General features: G+C 42.8%; 1 long non-coding RNA gene across 1 annotated transcript; it reads left to right on the top strand.

Annotated features, from left to right (window-relative positions):
- The first annotated feature begins 12,389 nt into the window (after positions 1 to 12,389).
- LOC148007845 (uncharacterized) lies at positions 12,390 to 15,461 on the top strand. The gene is made up of 2 exons (XR_015652708.1): positions 12,390 to 12,672; positions 15,261 to 15,461. It is a non-coding gene; the product is annotated as an uncharacterized LOC148007845 (long non-coding RNA).
- Positions 15,462 to 22,292: the final 6,831 nt, after the last annotated feature.

The raw sequence follows: 22,292 nt of genomic DNA on the forward strand, positions 1-22,292 counted from the left end.
AGAAAGGATTGAAAGAGTTGAAGGAGCTTACAACCCCATAAGAACAACAATGCCAACCAACCAGAGCTTCCAAGTACTAAACCACTACCAAAAGACTATACATGGACTGACCCAGGGCTCCAACTGCATATGTAACAGAGAATAGCCTTGTTGGGGCACCAGTGGAAGGAGAAGCCCTTGGTCCTGCCAAGGTTGGACCCCCCAGTGCAGGGGAATATGGGGGGAGCAGTAAGGGAGATATATGGGGGGAATCCCCATATGGGGGAGGGGGAGGGGAAGGGATGGGGGCTTATGGACAGGAAACCAGGAAGGGGAATAACATTTGAAATATAAGTAAGGAAATATATCTAATAAAAAAAAAATTTTAAAAGAAGACTTAAAGCATACCACTATAGACACCATCTAACCCAAAGAAAGAAAAAATAATACTGGCAAATGTTAACCGAATGGCATTAGTTAGTCTGTACATGTTAACATTACAATGAGCAGAAGTTGTTTAAATTTGCTTATCCAAAAAAAAAAAAACCAAAAAACAGAATACTCCAATAAAATGGAGGAGACAGTACAACAGATCTCACAGAAGAGTTAAGCGGCTGATGAGAACAATTGCAAACAAAATGGACAGCCTGAAACTATGAGTACTTCATGGTTACAGAATCATGAAAGTGTTAGACATCAGAACAAAATAACTATGAGTAAGGAGATTGAACCCAAGACAAAACCTCTCTTGTTACAACAAAAACGAAGATCCCCTGAGTAACAAGAGTCATAATAAGGAGAGAGTGTGATCTGAGGAAAGAAAAAGAGAAAACACACAGAAATTGGGAAAGAAGTGACTGGGTATATAAAAAGAATGGAGAAACAGAAAATCAAGACTGAGGCCAGCAGGAACCATGCTCCGGCTACACCCCAATCCCCCACAGAGGATGGGATAGGATGGAGATGGAAATAGAAACTACAGCCCCAAGGTCACTGGAGCCTGGGGATGGCAGACAACCATCTATGTTTAAAAGAGAATGTGGCACTAATACACTCTATATAAATATAGAAAAATAACAAAAGTTTAGTCTATATATTAGCATTGATATATTTTCCTGATAGCTTTCTGCCATTACCAAAATGTTAATATTGTTTCTTTCAGTAAACCATTGTTACATGACAGCCTGGTCACTGAGTAGAAATAGAACTTTGAAACCAAGTTTCTTCTAACTGCTCACACTTACTCTATTATTTATATACTTTGTTTTAGAATCTGTTAGGATTTCTTTGTTGAAAAACATATTTAAATTTCTTCAGCAATTCGTTTATATTTTCCTTAGTAATATTTTTAAATTATTTACATAATTACAAACTTAAAATTTATACATTCACAAAAGTTCACATTGCAAATAAGTTATAAAATCCCCCAAAAGTGTGACATCTTGACCTCAGTGGCCACCAGCACATTCCATACTGTTGAAGCAACTCATAGAAGTAATAATGGCTGAAAAATCAGGCCTCTGGGAACAAAAATGTCATAAAATCGCATATTAAAATAAGGATAAAAATGAACAATAGCAAAGATGCAAGAAAACCTCAGAGACAAGAGTAACACTGGGGACAATTTTCAGCTCTGGGTGGGGCACAGGTACACGGCTGGATTAGGCCTAGGTGCTAATTAAGCTAGCATGCGCTACGATTTTTAGGAAGTGCAGCACCACCTTCCTTTAGACATCAAACACATTACTAAGGACACAGAAGTATTTGCTGCCTAGCTGCTTTCACCTTGTCCCCTGGCTTCACCTTCCCTCCTGCCCTCGGTAAGCTGTGCATGGCTGATAGGCAGTGCACCATCTCCACTAAGGTCTCAGGGTGCTGGAGCCCACTGGGAAGTCAGGAAATGGATGTTTCCTCCACCCCTCAGGCCTAGCTCTTTGCGCTGTTGGTAGGGAAACATTATTGGCTCCCAGGATGTTAAACAGAAGCTTAGACTTGGAGGCCCTCTGGAAGATGGACAACACAGTCACTCCAACTCTTTTGATGTGGGGACTCTGTCCCCAGGCCAGGCTAGCTTGTTTGTACTGATACCATGTATTTTATGTTTTTGTTTTACTTGGAAGAGACTTTTGGGCTTCAGTCAAGGCCACTGATCTAGTGAAGAATAGCGCTAAATAACAGCTACTCATTTTCAACAAATGTCTAGTTGGGGCCCTTTGCATTGGAAAGAAGAATTTAACAAGGGCCTGACATTTTACCACACAAAAACAAGAGACAATTTACAGGAAAGCCCTTGAGTCAACTCTCACCTTACTAGCTAGCTTTTTAGGTATCCAAAATGGCATATTTGACTACTATGTCTTAAGCCATTGTGGCCTAAGAATTTATGCCTGCTGAGTACCATTCTTCTCTGATTATAAAAGAACAGAAAGTCAGAGCACCAGGCCTGACATGTGACCTGTCCCAAATGGTGAAGCCAAGTGTACCCAGGAGGTGGGTACACCTCCTTCAGCACCTTTGTGGAGCTTGACTTGTCTTCATAAAAACTGGTCTGCTGTAGGAGAGTCCACGTGCCTGGGAACAGGAAAACCAGGACAGACTCTAAAATGGAACAGATATGACATAGGAGACAGGAAGAAGCCAATACAGTAAAAAGAATTACTGGAGAGGAACACTATAGATATTAGTATCATTACTAAAATTAATCTATAAAAGAAAAGAAAAATATCCAAACAAATTTTAAGATAATATTCTGAAATCCTGGTTTCTACATTCTGTTGAGAGTGGAGGAAAAAACCCCACTAAGCTCATAAATTAACGTATATAAGTTAATTAAAAACATAGCCTGACCATCCCACAGTTTGCACCCAAACACCAGGGGGAAGAGAGGTGAAGACCCAGAAGTGCAGACATCCTGAGACCGCAGGACAGACTGCCACTTCTGCACACCCCTTCCCACATCCCTGGTCCAAGAGGAAACTGCACAGTGCCTCTGGACACAGGAATATAGGAACAGTCAGGCGCTGATACCTGCGGTTCTGGTCTGCGCCCAGGACTGAACTGAACCGGCCAAACAGCTCCCTGCACCCAAATCCCGCAGGGGAAAGAGCTGGACCTTCAGAAGTGTGGACACTACTGAGACGTCAAAGGAGACTACTCTCTGTCCACAGTCCAGACCCAAGAGTTCCCTCTTGGGGAACACAAGCCTAGTGTCAACTGTGCCCGCTGGGTGCAAGGACGTCGGACCTGATTCCTGCCCGAGACTAAAGCTGAAAGACAGTCACCAGGAGCACCTACACACCTGAGATCAGAGCACCTGTTCTCACAAAAGGCTGAAAGAAAACAGGAAAACAGTTCTACAGGAGTGCTGACACAGAGGCCTACAGGAGGGTCAAGCCACTCTCAGAAACAGCAAGACAAGTAAACACCAGAGACGACCCAATGGCTAGAGGCAAGCGCAGGAACCTAAGCAACAGAAACCAAGACTACTTGGTATCATCAGAGCCACTAAAGAAAGTATTAGGTGAGAGAGACCCAACCGCCCGGTCAGGTGGGCACTCCTGAGGCTGCAGAGCGGAAGAGACCAACAACACTGCTCACCCCTGCCCACATCCCTGGCCCAAGAGGAAACTGTATAAGGCCTCTGGGCTCCCGTGGAGGAGGGCCCAGGAGCAGCAGGACACCTGCCTGAGACACCACCGGAACCGGAAAGAAACAGACTGGATAAACAGTTCTCTGCACCCAAATCCCGTGGGAGGGAGAGCTAAACCTTCAGAGAGGCAGACAAGCCTGGGAAACCAGAAGAGACTGCTCCCTGCACACACATCTCGGACGCCAGAGGAAAAAGCCAAAGACCGTCTGGAACCCTGGTGCACTGAAGCTCCCGGAAGGGGCGGCACAGGTCTTCCTGGTTGCTGCCGCTGCAAAGAGCCCCTAGGCAGCACCCCACGAGCGAACCTGAGCCTCGGGACCACAGGTAAGACCAAATTTTCTGCTGCAAGAAAGCTGCCTGGTGAACTCAAGACACAGGCCCACAGGAACAGCTGAAGACCTGTAGAGAGGAAAAACTACACGCCCGAAAGCAGAACACTCTGTCCCCATAACTGACTGAAAGAGAGGAAAACAGGTCTACAGCACTCCTGACACACAGGCTTATAGGACAGTCTAGCCACTGTCAGAAATAGCAGAACAAAGTAACACTAGAGATAATCTGATGGCGAGAGGCAAGTGCAGGAACCCAAGCAACAGAAACAAAGACTACATGCCATCATCGGAGCCCAATTCTCCCACCAAAACAAACATGGAATATCCAAACACACCAGAAAAGCAAGATCTAGTTTCAAAATCATATTTGATCATGATGCTGGAGGACTTCAAGAAAGACATGAACACACTTAGGGAAACACAGGAAAACATTAATAAACAAGTAGAAGCCTACAGAGAGGAATCGCAAAAATCCCTGAAAGAATTCCAGGAAAACACAATCAAACAGTTGAAGGAATTAAAAATGGAAATAGAAACAATCAAGAAAGAACACATGGAAACAACCCTGGATATAGAAAACCAAAAGAAGAGACAAGGAGCTGTAGATACAAGCTTCACCAACAGAATACAAGAGATGGAAGAGAGAATCTCAGGAGCAGAAGATTCCATAGAAATCATTGACTCAACTGTCAAAGATAATGTAAAGCGGAAAAAGCTACTGGTCCAAAACATACAGGAAATCCAGGACTCAATAAGAAGATCAAACCTAAGGATAATAGGTATAGAAGAGAGTGAAGACTCCCAGCTCAAAGGACCAGTAAATATCTTCAACAAAATCATAGAAGAAAACTTCCCTAACCTAAAAAAAGAGATACCCATAGACATACAAGAAGCCTACAGAACTCCAAATAGATTGGACCAGAAAAGAAACACCTCCCGTCACATAATTGTCAAAACACCGAACGCACAAAATAAAGAAAGAATATTGAAAGCAGTAAGGGAAAAAGGTCAAGTAACATATAAAGGGAGACCTATCAGAATCACACCAGACTTCTCGCCAGAAACTATGAAGGCCAGAAGATCCTGGACAGATGTCATACAGACCCTAAGAGAACACAAATGCCAACCCAGGTTACTGTATCCAGCAAAACTCTCAATTAACATTGATGGAGAAACCAAGATATTCCATGACAAAACCAAATTTACACAATATCTTTCTACAAATCCAGGACTACAAAGGAGAATAAATGGTAAAGCCCAACATAAGGAGGCAAGCTATACCCTAGAAGAAGCAAGAAACTAATCGTCTTGGCAACAAAACAAAGAGAATGAAAGCACACAAACATAACCTCACATCCAAATATGAATATAAAGGGAAACAATAATCACTATTCCTTAATATCTCTCAATATCAATGGCCTCAACTCCCCAATAAAAAGACATAGATTAACAAACTGGATACGCAACGAGGACCCTGCATTCTGCTGCCTACAGGAAACACACCTCAGAGACAAAGACAGACACTACCTCAGAGTGAAAGGCTGGAAAACAACTTTCCAAGCAAATGGTCAGAAGAAGCAAGCTGGAGTAGCCATTCTAATATCAAATAAAATCAATTTCCAACTAAAAGTCATCAAAAAAGATAAGGAAGGACACTTCATATTCATCAAAGGAAAAATCCACCAAGATGAACTCTCAATCCTAAATATCTATGCCCCAAATACAAGGGCACCTACATACGTAAAAGAAACCTTACTAAAGCTCAAAACACACATTGCACCTCACACAATAATAGTGGGAGATTTCAACACCCCACTCTCATCAATGGACAGATCATGGAAACAGAAATTAAACAGTGATGTCGACAGACTAAGAGAAGTCATGAGCCAAATGGACTTAACAGATATTTATAGAACATTCTATCCTAAAGTAAAAGGATATACCTTCTTCTCAGCTCCTCATGGTACTTTCTCCAAAATTGACCATATAATTGGTCAAAAAACGGGCCTCAACAGGTACAGAAAGATAGAAATAATCCCATGCGTGCTATCGGACCACCACGGCCTAAAACTGGTCTTCAATAACAATAAGGGAAGAATGCCCACATATACGTGGAAATTGAACAATGCTCTACTCAATGATAACCTGGTCAAGGAAGAAATAAAGAAAGAAATTAAAAACTTTTTAGAATTTAATGAAAATGAAGATACAACATACCCAAACTTATGGGACACAATGAAAGCTGTGCTAAGAGGAAAACTCATAGCGCTGAGTGCCTGCAGAAAGAAACAGGAAAGAGCATATGTCAGCAGCTTGACAGCACACCTAAAAGCTCTAGAACAAAAAGAAGCAAATACACCCAGGAGGAGTAGAAGGCAGGAAATAATCAAACTCAGAGCTGAAATCAACCAAGTAGAAACAAAAAGGACCATAGAAAGAATCAACAGAACCAAAAGTTGGTTCTTTGAGAAAATCAACAAGATAGATAAACCCTTAGCCAGACTAACGAGAGGACACAGAGAGTGCGTCCAAATTAACAAAATCAGAAATGAAAAGGGAGACATAACTACAGATTCAGAGGAAATTCAAAAAATCATCAGATCTTACTATAAAAACCTATATTCAACAAAATTTGAAAATCTTCAGGAAATGGACAATTTCCTAGACAGATACCAGGTATCGAAGTTAAATCAGGAACAGATAAACCAGTTAAACAACCCCATAACTCCTAAGGAAATAGAAGCAGTCATTAAAGGTCTCCCAACCAAAAAGAGCCCAGGTCCAGACGGGTTTAGTGCAGAATTCTATCAGACCTTCATAGAAGACCTCATACCAATATTATCCAAACTATTCCACAAAATTGAAACAGATGGAGCCCTACCGAATTCCTTCTACGAAGCCACAATTACTCTTATACCTAAACCACACAAAGACACAACAAAGAAAGAGAACTTCAGACCAATTTCCCTTATGAATATCGACGCAAAAATACTCAATAAAATTCTGGCAAACCGAATTCAAGAGCACATCAAAACAATCATCCACCATGATCAAGTAGGCTTCATCCCAGGCATGCAGGGATGGTTTAATATACGGAAAACCATCAACGTGATCCATTATATAAACAAACTGAAAGAACAGAACCACATGATCATTTCATTAGATGCTGAGAAAGCATTTGACAAAATTAAACACCCCTTCATGATAAAAGTCCTGGAAAGAATAGGAATTCAAGGCCCATACCTAAACATAGTAAAAGCCATATACAGCAAACCAGTTGCTAACATTAAACTAAATGGAGAGAAACTTGAAGCAATCCCACTAAAATCAGGGACTAGACAAGGCTGCCCACTCTCTCCCTACTTATTCAATATAGTTCTTGAAGTTCTAGCCAGAGCAATCAGACAACAAAAGGAGATCAAAGGGATACAGATCGGAAAAGAAGAGGTCAAAATATCACTATTTGCAGATAACATGATAGTATATTTAAGTGATCCCAAAAGTTCCACCACAGAACTACTAAAGCTGATAAACAACTTCAGCAAAGTGGCTGGGTACAAAATTAACTCAAATAAATCAGTTGCCTTCCTCTATACAAAAGAGAAACAAGCCGAGAAAGAAATAAGGGAAACGACACCCTTCATAATAGACCCAAATACTATAAAGTACCTCGGTGTGACTTTAACCAAGCAAGTAAAAGATCTGTACAATAAGAACTTCAAGACACTGAGGAAAGAAATTGAAGAAGACCTCAGAAGATGGAAAGATCTCCCATGCTCATGGATTGGCAGGATTAATATAGTAAAAATGGCCATTTTACCAAAAGCAATCTACAGATTCAATACAATCCCCATCAAAATACCAATCCAATTCTTCAAAGAGTTAGACAGAACAATTTGCAAATTCATCTGGAATAACAAAAAACCCAGGATAGCTAAAGCTATCCTCAACAATAAAAGGACTTCAGGGGGAATCACTATCCCTGAACTCAAGCAGTATTACAAAGCAATAGTGATAAAAACTGCATGGTATTGGTACAGGGACAGACAGATAGACCAAAGGAATAGAATTGAAGACCCAGAAATGAACCCACACACCTATGGTCACTTGATTTTTGACAAAGGAGCCAAAACCATCCAATGGAAAAAAGATAGCATTTTCAGCAAATGGTGCTGGTTCAACTGGAGGTCAACATGTAGAAGAATGCAGATCGATCCATGCTTATCACCCTGTACAAAGCTTAAGTCCAAGTGGATCAAGGACCTCCACATCAAACCAGACACACTCAAACTAATAGAAGAAAAACTAGGGAAACATCTGGAACACATGGGCACTGGAAAAAATTTCCTGAACAAAACACCAATGGCTTATGCTCTAAGATCAAGAATCGACAAATGGGATCTCATAAAACTGCAAAGCTTCTGTAAGGCAAAGGACACGGTGGTTAGGACAAAACGGCAACCAACAGATTGGGAAAAGATCTTTACCAATCCTACAACAGATAGAGGCCTTATATCCAAAATATACAAAGAACTCAAGAAGTTAGACCGCAGGGAAACAAATAACCCTATTAAAAAATGGGGTTCAGAGCTAAACAAAGAATTCACAGCTGAGGAATGGCAAATGGCTGAGAAACACCTAAAGAAATGTTCAACATCTTTAGTCATAAGGGAAATGCAAATCAAAACAACCCTGAGATTTCACCTCACACCAGTGAGAATGGCTAAGATCAAAAACTCAGGGGACAGCAGATGCTGGCGAGGATGTGGAGAAAGAGGAACACTCCTCCATTGTTGGTGGGATTGCAGACTGGTACAACCATTCTGGAAATCAGTCTGGAGGTTCCTCAGAAAATTGGACATTGAACTGCCTGAGGATCCAGCTATACCTCTCTTGGGCAAATACTCAAAAGATGCCTCAACATATAAAAGAGACACGTGCTCCACTATGTCCATCGCAGCCTTATTTATAATAGCCAGAAAATGGAAAGAACCCAGATGCCCTTCAACAGAGGAATGGATACGGAAAATGTGGTACATCTACACAATGGAATATTACTCAGCTATCAAAAACAACGAGTTTATGAAATTCGTAGGCAAATGGTTGGAACTGGAAAATATCACCCTGAGTGAGCTAACCCAATCACAGAAAGACATACATGGTATGCACTCATTGATAAGTGGCTATTAGCCCAAATGCTTGAATTACCCTAGATCCCTAGAACAAACGAAACTCAAGACGGATGATCAAAATGTGAATGCTTCACTCCTTCTTTAAATGAGGAAAAAGAATACCCTTGGCAGGGAAGGGAGAGGCAAAGATTAAAACAGAGACTTAAGGAACACCCATTTAGAGCCTGCCCCACATGTGGCCCATACATATACAGCCACCCAATTAGACAAGATGGATGAAGCAAAGAAGTGCAGACCGACAGGAGCCGGATGTAGATCTCTCCTGAGAGACACAGCCAGAATACAGCAAATACAGAGGCGAATGCCAGCAGCAAACCACTGAACTGAGAATAGGTCCCCTATTGAAGGAATCAGAGAAAGAACTGGAAGAGCTTGAAGGGGCTCGAGACCCCAAAAGTACAACAATGCCAAGCAACCAGAGCTTCCAGGGACTAAGCCACTACCTAAAGACTATACATGGACTGACCCTGGACTCTGACCCCATAGGTAGCAATGAATATCCTAGTAAGAGCACCAGTGGAAGGGGAAGCCCTGGGTCCTGCTAAGACTGAACCCCCAGTGAACTAGTCTATGGGGGGAGGGCGGCAATGGGGGGAGGGTTGGGAGGGGAACACCCATAAGGAAGGGGAGGGGGGAGGGGGATGTTTGCCCGGAAACCGGGAAAGGGAATAACACTCGAAATGTATATAAGAAATACTCAAGTTAATAAAAAAAAAAAAAAAAAAAAGAAAGTATTAGATATCCAAACACACCGAAAAAGCAAGATTTGGATTTAAAATCACATTTTATGATAATGATGGAGGACCTTAAGAAGGTCATAATAACTCCCTTAAAGAAATGCAGGAAAACAAAAGTAAACAAGTAGAACCCCTTAGTGAGGAAACACAAAAATCCCTGAAAGAATTACAAGAAAAACGCAACCAAACAGGTGAGAGAATTGAACAAAACCATTCAGGATTTTAAAATGTAAATAGAAACAATAAAGGAAGCACAAAAGGAGACAACACAGATACAAAACCTAAGGAAGAGACAAGTAGTCATAGATACAAGCATCACCAACAGAATACAAAAGATAGAAGAGAGAATCTCGGGGACAGAAGAGACCATAGAAAACATTGACACAGCTGTCAAAGATAATGTAAAACACAAAAAGGTACTAGACCAAAACATCCATGAAATCTAGGACACAATGAGAAGATCAAACCTAAGGACAATAGGTATAGAAGAAAGTGAAGACTCCCAACTTAAAGAACCAGTAAATATATTCAACAAAATTACAGAAGAAAACTTCCCTAACGGAAAGAAAGAGATACACATAAACACACAAGAAGCCTACAGAACCCCAAATAGATTGTACCAAAAGGGAAATCCCTCCTGTCACATAATAGTTAAAACACCAAATGCACAAAACAAAGAAAGATTATTAAAAGCAGTAAGGGAAAAAGGTCAAGTGACATATAAAGGCAGACCTATAAGATTACACCAGACTTCTCAACAGAGATTATGAAAGCCAGAAGATCCTGGACAGATGTCATACAGAACCTAAGCCTATATTCAACAAAACTGGAAAATCTGGTGGAAATGGACAATTTTCTAGACAGACACCAGGTACCAAAGTTAAATCAGGAACAAATAAACACTCTAAACAACCCCATAACTCCTAAAGAAATAAAAGCAGTTATTAAAAGTCTCCCAACCAAAAGGAGCCCAGGTCCAGATGGGTTCAGTGCAGAATTCTATCAGACCTTCATAGAAGACCTCATACCAATACTGCCCAAACTATTCCACAAAATAGAAATAGACAGAGCACTACCAAATTCCTTCTATGAAGCCACAATTACTCTTATACCAAAACCAAAGACCCAACAAAGAAAGTGAACTTCAGACTAATTTCCCTTATGAATATTGACGCAAAAATACTCAATAAAATTCTTGCAAACCAAATCAAAGAACACATCAAAACAATCATCCATCATGATCAAGCAGGCTTCATCCCAGGCATGCAGGGATGGTTTAATATATGAAAATCCATCAATGTAATCCACTATATAAACAAACTTAAAGATAAGAACCACATGGTCATTTCATTAGATGCTGAGAAAGCATTTGACAAAATTCAACACCCCTTCATGATAGAAGTCCTGGAAAGAACAGGAATTCAAGGCTGATATCTAAACACAGTAAAAGCAACACAGAGCAAAGCAGTAGCTAACATCAAACTAAATGGAGAGAAATTTGAAGCGATCACACTAAAATCAGGAACTAGACAAGACTACCCACTCTTTCCCTACTTCTTCAATATAGTTCTCGAAGTCCTAGTCAGAGCAATCAAACAATAAAAGGTCAAAGGGATACAAATTGGAAGGGAAGAAATCAAAATATCTCTCTTTGCAGATGGTATAATAGTGTACTTAAGCGACCCCAAAAGTTCCACCAGAGAGCTACCTAACCTGATAAACAACTTCAGCAAAGTGGCTGGGAATGCAATTAACTCAAACAAGTCAGTAGCTTTCCTCTACTCAAAGGATAAACAGGCTAAGAAAGGAATTATGGAAATGACACCCTTCACAATAGTCCCAAATAAGATAAAATACCTCGGTGTGACTTTAACCAAGCAAGTGAAAGATTTGTATGACAAGAACTTCAAGCCTCTGAAGAAAGAAATTGAGGAAGATCTCAGAAGATGGAAAGATCTCCCATACTCATGGATTGGCAGGATTAATACAGTGAAAGGAGAATTATATGAATTCTAGGTTTAGAAATATAAAATTAAAAGAGTAAGCCCCAAAAGCCACAAACTCAGGGCTAAGCCCTGCCGCCAGGAATAGCAGGCCATAAAGATAAAGAAAAGGAATGCAAAAACCAGCTCAGGCTATCGAGGACTGACCCATAAACCATCCAAAGACATCCCCCCAGCTTACTCAGAGTCATACTTTAACCAGATGTCCTCTAGACCCTGATAAGCCCCTACTTGTGCTTTTCAGCCATTGTGTCCTGCAGAGAGCATTCCAGGAAACCGGGCAGCCCAAGCCTAACCAGAGGTGTTTCAAATACAAATGCTCCATCAATTTTGACAAACTTTTAAAAATAATGAGGACCTGAAGACCCTACCCTTCTCCTGATTTAGTAGCTCTGTTCCAGGAACCAGGGGGCCATAAAACCTTCTGGCGTCCCCTTATCTCCTGGAGCCATAAAACAATCTTGTAACTTGTGGTGCATTCCCCTTTGACATCCCCCATCCCCTGGTGCTCACAGCCTCTGCCTTTAAATACTCTTTTTCCCAGCCTCTCGGGGCCGACACCTCTGTCTCCTGTACGGGATACGTGTCGGCCCGGAGATCTCTGTAATAGGTCTCCGTAATAAACCTTGCCTTTGCTTATTACATCCAAAATGGTCTCTCTGTGTCTGGGGTCCGCGATTTCCCAAGACTTGAGTAAGGGTCTCTCTGCGTGGGATCTTTCATAATGGGGGCTCGTCCAGGATCTGCGCGACCACCCCAGACTCCGAAGACCCCTTGGAGGTGAGTTGGATGTTTGTCTGAGTGTTTCTGTGTGAGCGGCGCCGCATTTGTCAGTCTGTGTCTGTCTCTGTTTTGGTTCCGTCGTGTGTGTATATATGTGTGTCTCGGTACCGGTGAAGTCTCACTCTGGTCAGTACTTAGAGAGTGGACGTGGAGTCTCACTCTGGTCAGTACTTAGAGAGTGGAAGTGGAATCTCACTCTGGTCAGTGCTTAGAGAGTGGACGTGGAGTCTCACTCTGGTCAGTGCTTAGAGAGTGGAAGTGGAATCTCACTCTGGTCAGTGCTTAGAGAGTGGATGTGGAATCTCACTCTGTGTCTGTGCTAGGAGGGTGGATGTGTATTCCTGCCCTGTGCTAGGAGGGTGGATGTGTATTCCTGCCCTGTGCTAGGAGAGTGGATGTGTATCCCCAATCGGTGCAGCTGCCTTTGTGGTTCGTGAGGACCCTCTGGCTGCGGAAGCGGGGGATGCCCCGGGGCCCTCAGGCTGCAGCCCCTGGAAGACGTTCCACGGGCGGAGAACAGTCGGAAGAGCCCGGCTGTGGGCAGTCAGGAGGACCTGACTGTGGTTTTTCTGGAACAAAGGAGACAGAGTGCTCCTTAGTGTCTGCTGTCTATGTTCTGTTTCTGTGTTTGGTGTTCTTTTTCTTTGCCATGGGGCAGACTGTGATAACCCCTTTGTCTTTGATGGTGGACCATTGGACGGATGTTAGGACAAGAGGACACTCTGGAATCCTGTTGGGAGGTGGAATCAGATGGTCCATCTCATCCCAAAAGCAGCTAAGGTTAAGCTGCAGTTTGGGCCAGGTACTGAAGTTACCAGGCATCTGTGAAAATTGGTTATAGGATGCTTTGTCTTGGTCTTGTTTGTCTGGTTTGTTTTCTGTGGTATTGTCGAGTGTCTTTTTGGCTTTTGTTTCGTTTTTGAATTTTGGACTGACGACTGTGTTTGAATTTGGACTGACGACTGTGTTTGAAATCTTGGACTGATGACTGTGTTTGAAATCATGAAACTGTTTGCTTTGTTCGTCAAAGAGTTTTACTTGGTCCTCTTGGTGCTTAAGTTAAAAGTTAAAAATAATTTGCTTGAGAAAAATTGTTTTCTGCCAGGGAGTTTTGTCTTTCTCTCTTGAGCCTCCTCCCCAAGGAGAGAGGCCCCTCCCTTTACTCCCCGTGATCAGCCTAGGTGCTGTTAACAGTTGTGTAAACAGACATTAACAAAAACTTGAGGACAAAACCGCTCGTAAATAAAAAAGTTCCCCAGATTAGGCCGCCTGCTATAAAACAAATACAGTGAGTAGAAAACTTAATTTTATGGACCCGGCTCTAGTGGCGGTGTGTTGGTTGATAGCCAACGTTAATTTTTTAAAACATAGTGTTTTATCTGTGCTTGTGCTCGCAGCACACAGTAGGGGGGAGCGAAACTAGCTGCGGAGCTGCTGCAGTGAGCATGGGGATTTCTCAAGTCTCACCCAATTTTTCTAGCTCTTCAGGAGCTGTTTAAAAGGAAAAGGCTTAAGATAAAAAGAAACACTACAGAGAGATTTCTTAGTGAATTACTACACCTTGGTTCGTGGTCTCTGGGTCCAGCTGAGATAAGCTGGAAAAGGATTTAAATTTTGCCTGGGAGTAAGGAATCTTAAAGGCGGAGTTAGCTGCCTAAAAGATCAGAAATGCTGTCAACAGGCTATAAAAAAGGGACAGGCTGTGTTAGAAATGCTACAGGAAGAATGATCTAAAAAAGCTAAGAGTGAGGTGGGGGAGGACTCTAAAGAAAACAAGAACAAGAAAGGAATTTCTGCTTTTAGTGGCCAGACCTTCAACTCTTGCTCACAGAAAGAGAGTGCTCATTAAGAAAAGTTCTTTAGGGAGCCTGCCTTATCTGCTGGCCCTATTCCAAGAGAGGAGTCAGTCTCCAGCATTAAATTACTTTTCTCACTGGTCATCATTAGCATGGAGAATGCCTTTGATCCTATCCCCACAGCAGCCAGTTCCTGCCCCTGTGGTCGAAATGTCCCAGGTTGGGGGACAGAGAAGCCCCTAAAGTAGTTTCAAAAAATCTACAACAAACTGTAAAGAACTTTGTTTTGTTTTGCCAGTCAAAATTTAAAATTCAGGCTTTGGCTGTGGCCAAGGTCAGGATTAATGTTTTCTTTTCCATGGGCCTTTAGCCCACTGAGAAAGTTTGGTAAAGGGCTGCTACTGAGGTCCTGAAAGCCCCAGGTGAACTGGTTACAATTCTTTTGTCAGCTGCTTAGTATCTAACACCCAGGTTCTAACGTCTCTCCATCCTTTTGTTATTAGTTTTACTGGAAGCCTAATGCCATTTAGAGGATGGGTCTCTTGAGCGATAAAGCCACTGAGCTGGCACTAAAGGGAGGTACTCCTTAAGGGAAAATCAAAGTAACAGATAGACTGCCCCTCTGCTCACTTTTCTGTTTCACAGACACAAGGTCTTTTTGTCCCAAGAAAGCCTCTTGGCTTAGCTGTGTGACTAAATGCTATTTGCCCTCTTCAATGGACCTCTATTCTCAAGATTCCCTTGTTTTCTCACCATCCCATTTGAGATGCTTGTTGGTAACTGTTACAGGTCTTCTTTACCACCGAGGAAAGACAGAATCCTACTAGAGGCCAGAAAAAGTGTTCCAGAGATGGATGGAAGACCCTCACTTCTGCCTGCTCTCTTCAGACGCCTGAAGGTAGGGAGTGCTCCAGGTCTGCCGCCAGACTCCAAGGGTGGGTCTCTGAGGGGCTGGAAAATGCCCCACCAATCTGGCTAAGATAAGAAAAAGATATGAAGAAAAAGTTACAGAAATTTAAAGGGTTAAGCTAAGTCACTGAGAGAGTTATTATATGTTGCTGAGAGTTAATATAAGTTACAGAGAAAATAAGGTTAAAAGAGAAAAGAGAAGGTAAAAAAGAGCAGGAAGCTAAAAGAGACAAAAAGAAGAGGAAGCTAGAGAGCTAAAGAGAGATAAAAGACAAGAGAAGAACACATACTGCCCACAGTAGTTAAGGAACCTAGGAAGATAGTACCTGGCAACAGAAGAGAATTCCTGGCTAAAGACACTGGGTCAGGCACTGCCCAAGAAAGAACAAGAGGGGCCACTGGAGAGCTTCTTGGTCCTAGAGTGCTGGACAGGGACCCAATGCTCTGTGCTCCTATACCCCCCCCCCCCAGTGGGCCAATATCCAAAGACCTTGAGTGCAAGGAGCTACTGGCAACGAACAATACTTATGGACTGCCCGAAGAACAGTGGACCTTGGCATGGGCCGGGTAACCCACCTACTAATTCATGGTCATCCCTGACTGCCCCTATCCCTTGCTCATGAGAAAATTGCTCTCCAAAATGGCTTGCGTGGGATAAAATGGCTGGGTGAGGCCAGGTGTATACATATCTGCAGACTGTGAATGTGGAGCTTAAGACCTATCTCAGTGCACCAGTACCTGATGCTGGGAGATGTGTGGCTCAGTGCTTTTCTGCCTGGAACACATCACTCCTGCCAGCCGGGCACTAACAATTATCACCCAATCCAGGACTTAAACTGTGATAGAGTGGCTGATGTTTTGCCTTTGAATAGAGTGTCCCAAAAGATGGGACCACTGGTCAGCTGCCATGGACTAGATTCTCTACCGGTTGGGGACAATCTGGTCACCTTGCTGCCCAATCCGGATCTGGAGCCACTACAACATGAGTGTCAAACACTGGCAGAAGCCCATAGATGGAGGAAAGACCTCTGCAACTGGCTGATTGACCGCTGCTGAAAGCCAAGGACCTTGTCCACAGACGGGAACAGTTCTCTTCATGAATGAAGGTCAGAGATAAGTGGGTGCTGCCATGGTGGACAAAACGATGTCATCTGGGATGGCTGAACCCCAACCCCCCAGCACATCAGCACCACAGATGCCTTTGCCATCTCTTAGATGCCCTGATGAAGCCAACAACTGTGAGTACTATTCATTGCTCAGGATATCAGGAGGGAAGAGATTCAGTGACATGGGACAGTAACAAAACAGATAAAGTGGCTCGGGAAATGGCTATATAGAAGCCTATCCTGGTTACAGGCCTACAAGAAACAGCCACTGGGAACTGGGATTAGACTAAGGGATGGCCTCACTTAGAATGTACAACAGAAAAAAAGGCCCAAGTTGTTTAAAAGATAAAAGGACAATGACACACTTGGGGAGAAAGCTATACCCCCCAAAGAACAAACAAAAGACTCACTTTGCCAAATTAAGAAGTGGACTCATTTAAGAGATAAAAAAAGTTTGTCCAAATAGTTAAAATATATGTAATAGACTTTAAGATTTTAGCCAAGAGAGACAGTAAAAAAGTATAAGATATGTCAATAAGTGAATGCTTAACAAACAAACAAGACAAAGAGACCTAGAGAGTTTAGTAAAAAGTCGAAGTAAACTTCACTGAGATAAAACCAGAAAAATATGATCACAAGTATTTCCTAGTGCTTGTAGATATCTTTCCAGGAATAGATAGAAGCTTTCCTCACCAAGCAAGAGACGGCCTCCATAGTCATCAAGAAGATACTGGAAGAAATCTTCCCCCGGTCTGGAGTGCCCAAGGTAATCTGGTCAGACAACGGCCCTACTTTTGTTGCCAAGGTAAGCCAGGGTGTGGCCAAGTATTTAGAGGTCGATTAAAAATTACATTATATTTACAGACCTCAAAGTTCAGGACAGATAGAATAAATAAATAAAACTCTAAAAGAGACCCTAAACAAATTGACCATGGAGACTGGCACAGACTGGGTGACACTCCTTCCCTCTTGCTCTCTTCAGAGCAAGAAATATCCCTTCCAGATTCAGCCTTATCCCCTTTGAGATTTTATATGGGGCCTCAGCTCCTCTGACTGTATTAGATGATGTTACTGAACCAACATGTCATAGTAATAATGATTTATATGCCAGGCTAAAAGACCTACAGGTGATACGAAAAGAAGTCTGGTCACAGCTGACAACAGCCTATACCCCAGAGACCCCTGAGACATCTGATCAGTTCCAGGTCGGAGACTGGAACTACAGCTACATACAACAACACAGAGCCCAGACACTCGAGCCTCGCTGGAAAGGACTGTACCTGGTGCTGCTGACCACCCTGACAGCCGTCGATTCTCAGGCCTCACCAGCCACATACTAGCTGTTGGGGCTGAGAGCTGAGACCTAGAGGGACACTCAGCATGTTTGCCCTGGGTTCCATCAAGATAGATGTAAAAATAGGCTTGATTTCTATTACAAATGATATAACATTACATATGTTAGTACTCCTAACACTTCTTGGGACTGTGCCTCAGGGATCACAATCTATATAAGTTTAGAAGTTCTAAAAGCTAGTCATGACCTTGGTATATAGGTTTAGATAGTGTCCAGATAGAATCCTGATGCTAAAGACTTAATAAAAAAAAAAAGTTGAGAATTACTTAAGGCTATCTAGGTGCTACAGGACAACACAAAGACATCTGCTGTTGCCCTACAATACAAGGCTTATAGAGAATTCAGAACTGCCATTGACTCAGATATAAAAAGAGGGAAAGACTTTTTAGCTGACCTCCAAGAATACCTAACCTCCCTCTCAGAGGTAGTCCTTCAAAATAAGAAAAGATCAGACCTGATATTCCTTAAAGAAGGAGTCTGTGTGCTATACTGAAAGAAAAATGTTGCTTCTATACAGACCATTCAGGAGTAATTAAAGACTTCATAAATAAACTTAGAAAAAGGTTAGACAAAAGACAGACAAAAAAACACATCAGAGATGGTTCGAGAGCTAGTTTAGTAGATCTCCCTGGATGACTACCCTACTCTCTGCTACAGCTGGGCCATTATTAATAATTTTCTTGGTTTTAGTTTTTGGCTCCTGCGTGACAAACAGGTTAATTGCTTTTGTTAAAAATCGAGTGGGTGCTGTGCGGTTGATGGTTGTGAGACAACAGTACCAGTCAGTTAGGACAACTGGTGAGACCAAATACAAGACTTGATATCAAAATTCTAAGATTAGAATTATTTAGTAGGAGAAGACGGGAATGAAAGGAGAATTATATGAATTCTAGGTTTAGAAATATAAAATTAAAAGAGTAAGCCCCAAAAGCCACAAACTCAGGGCTAAGCCCTGCCGCCAGGAATAGCAGGCCATAAAGATAAAGAAAAGGAATGCAAAAACCAGCTCAGGCTATCGAGGACTGACCCATAAACCATCCAAAGACATCTCCCCAGCTTACTCAGAATCATACTTTAACCAGATGTCCTCCAGACCCTGATAAGCCCCTACTTGTGCTTTTCAGCCATTGTGTCCTGCAGAGAGCACTCCAAGAAACCGGGCAGCCCAAGCCTAACCAGAGGTGTTTCAAATACAAATGCTCCATCAATTTTGACAAACTTTTAAAAATAATGAGGACCTGAAGACCCTACCCTTCTCCTGATTTAGTAGCTCTGTTCCAGGAACCAGGGGGCCATAAAATCTTCTGGCGTCCCCTTATCTCCTGGAGCCATAAAACAATCTTGTAACTTGTGGTGCATTCCCCTTTGACAAACCCCATCCCCTGGTGCTCACAGCCTCTGCCTTTAAATACTCTTTTTCCCAGCCTCTCGGGGCCGACACCTCTGTCTCCTGCGCGGGATACGTGTCGGCCCGGAGATCTCTGTAATAGGTCTCCGTAATAAACCTTGCCTTTGCTTATTACATCCAAAATGGTCTCTCTGTGTCTGGGGTCCGCGATTTCCCAAGACTTGAGTAAGGGTCTCTCTGCATGGGATCTTTCAACAGTAAAGATGGCCATTTTGTCAAAAGCAACCTACAGATTCAATGAAATCCCCATCAAAATTCCTACTCAATTCTTTATAGAAATAGAAAACGCAATTTGCAAATTCATTTGGAATAACAAAATATCCAGGATAGTGAAAACTATACTCAACAATAAAAGAACTTCTGGGGGAATCACCATCCCTGACTAAAAGCAGTATTACAGAGCAATAGTCATAAAAACTGTACGGTATTGGTACAGAGACAGGCAGATAGATCAGTGGAACAGAATTGAAGACCCAGAAATGAACCCACACACCTGTGGTCACTTGACCTTTGACAAAGGAGCTAAAACCATCCAATGGAGGAAAGATAGCGTTTTCAACAAATGGTGCTGGTTCAACTGGAGGTCAGCATGTAGAAGAATGCAGATCGATCCATGCTTATCACCCTGTACAAAGCTTAAGTCCAAGTGGATCAAGGACCTCCACATCAAACCAGATACACTCAAACTAATGGAAGAGAAAGTGGGGAAGTGTCTCAAACACATGGTCACTGGGGAAAATTTCCTGAACAAAACACCAATGGCTTATGCTCTAAGATCAAGAATCAACAAATCGGAAAACGCCATCTGGGACCCTGGTGCACGAGGGCTCCCGGAAAAGGCTGCACAGGTCCACCTGGTTGTTGCCCTTGCAGAGAGCACAAAAGCAAAACCCAAGAGCAAACTTGAGCCTCGGGACCGCAGGTAAGACCAACTTTATTGCTCCAAGCGACCTGACTGGTGGTCTCAGGACACACAGAGGCAAAATTCCTCTGGGACCGGACACTTCCGGTTTTTAGCTGGATTCCCAACCTCACTGATCCCCGCCCGCAGCTCACTGCTCCCAAACACCATGGGAGAGAGAGCTCACCGCCCGGACAGAGCACTCCTGAGACTGCAGAGCGGAAGAGACCCCCAATACTGTTCACCCCTGCCCACATCCCTAGCCCAAAAGGAAATTGTACATGGCCTCTGGGAACCAGAAGATAGGGGCACTGGAGCTGCAGGTCCCCTGCGTCCCAGGCACTGCCAGAACCTGAAGGGACAGGATCAACAGTTCTCTGCACCCAAATCCCGTGGAAGGGAGTGCTAAACGTTCAGAGAGGCAGACATGCCTGGGAAGCCCACATTTCTGACTCCAGAGGAAAACACCAAATGCCATCTGGGACCCTGGTGCACGGGGGCTCTCAGAAAGGGCGGCGCAGGTCCTCCTGGTTGCTGCCCTCATGGAGAGCTCATAAGCAACACCCCACGAGCAAACTTGAGCCTCGGGACTACAGGTAAGACCAACTTTTCTGCTCCAAGTGACCTGCCTGGTGAACTCAGGACACAGGCCCACAGGAACAGCTGAAGACCTGTAGACAGGAAAAACTACATGCCCGAAAGCAGAACACTCTGTTCCCATAACTGGCTGAAAGAAAACAGGAAAACAGGTGTACAGCACTCCTGACACACAGGCCTATAGGACAGTCTAGCCACTGTCAGAAATAGCAGAACAAGGTAACACCAGAGACAACCTGATGGCGAGAGGCAAGCACAGGAACCTAAGCAACGGAAACCAAGACTACATGGCATCATCGGAGCCCAATTCTCCCATCAAAACAAACTCCCTTAGAGAAATGCAGGAAAACATAAATAAACAAGTAGAAGCCTATAGAGAGGAATCACAAAAATCCCTGAAAGAATTCCAGGAAAACACAATCAAACAGGTGAAGGAATTAAAAATGGAAATAGAAGCAATCAAGAAAGAACACAGGGAAACAACCCTGGATATAGAAAACCAAAGGAAGAGACAAGGAGCCGTAGATACAAGCATCACCAACAGAATACAAGAGATAGAAGAGAGAATCTCAGGAGCAGAAGATTCCATAGAAATCATCGACTCAACTGTCAAAGATAATGTAAAACGGAAAAAGCTACTAGTCCAAAATATACAGGAAATCCAGGACTCAATGAGAAGATCAAACCTAAGGATAATAGATATAGAAGAGAGCGAAGACTCCCAGCTCAAAGGACCAGTAAATATCTTCAACAAAATCATAGAAGAAAACTTCCCTAACCTAAAGAAAGAGATGCCCATAAGCATACAAGAAGCCTACAGAACTCCAAATAGATTGGATCAGAAAAGAAACTCCTCCCGTCACATAATAGTCAAAACACCAAATGCACAAAATAAAGAAAGAATGTTAAAAGCAGTAAGGGAAAAAGGTCAAGTAACATATAAAGGCAGAAGCAACCAGAGCTTCCAGGGACTAAGCCACTACCTAAAGACTATACATGGACTGACCCTGGACTCTGACCTCATAGGTAGCAATGAATATCCTAGTAAGAGCACCAGTGGAAGGGGAAGCCCTGGGTCCTGCTAAGACTGAACCCCCAGTGAACTAGACTGTTGGGGGGAGGGGGACAATGGGGGGAGGGTGGGGAGGGGAACACCGATAAGAAAGGGGAGCGGGGAGGGGGATGTTTGCCCAGAAACTGGGAAAGGGAATAACACTCGAAATGTATATAAGAAATACTCAAGTTAATAATAAAAAAAAAAAACATATAAAGGCAGACCTATCAGAATTACACCAGACTTCTCACCAGAGACTATGAAAGCCAGAAGATCCTGGACAGATGTCATACAGACCCTAAGAGAACACAAATGCCAGCCCAGGTTACTGTATCCAGCAAAACTCTCAATTAACATAGATGGAGAAACCAAGATATTCCATGACAAAACCAAATTTACACAATATCTTTCTACAAATCCAGCACTACAAAGGATAATAAATGGTAAAGCCCAACATAAGGAGGCAAGCTACACCCTAGAAAAAGCAAGAAA

The sequence above is a fragment of the Rattus norvegicus genome, chromosome 1, assembly GCF_021556685.1.
Source record: "Rattus norvegicus strain SHRSP/BbbUtx chromosome 1, alternate assembly SHRSP_T2T, whole genome shotgun sequence".
Lineage (NCBI taxonomy): Eukaryota > Metazoa > Chordata > Mammalia > Rodentia > Muridae > Rattus > Rattus norvegicus.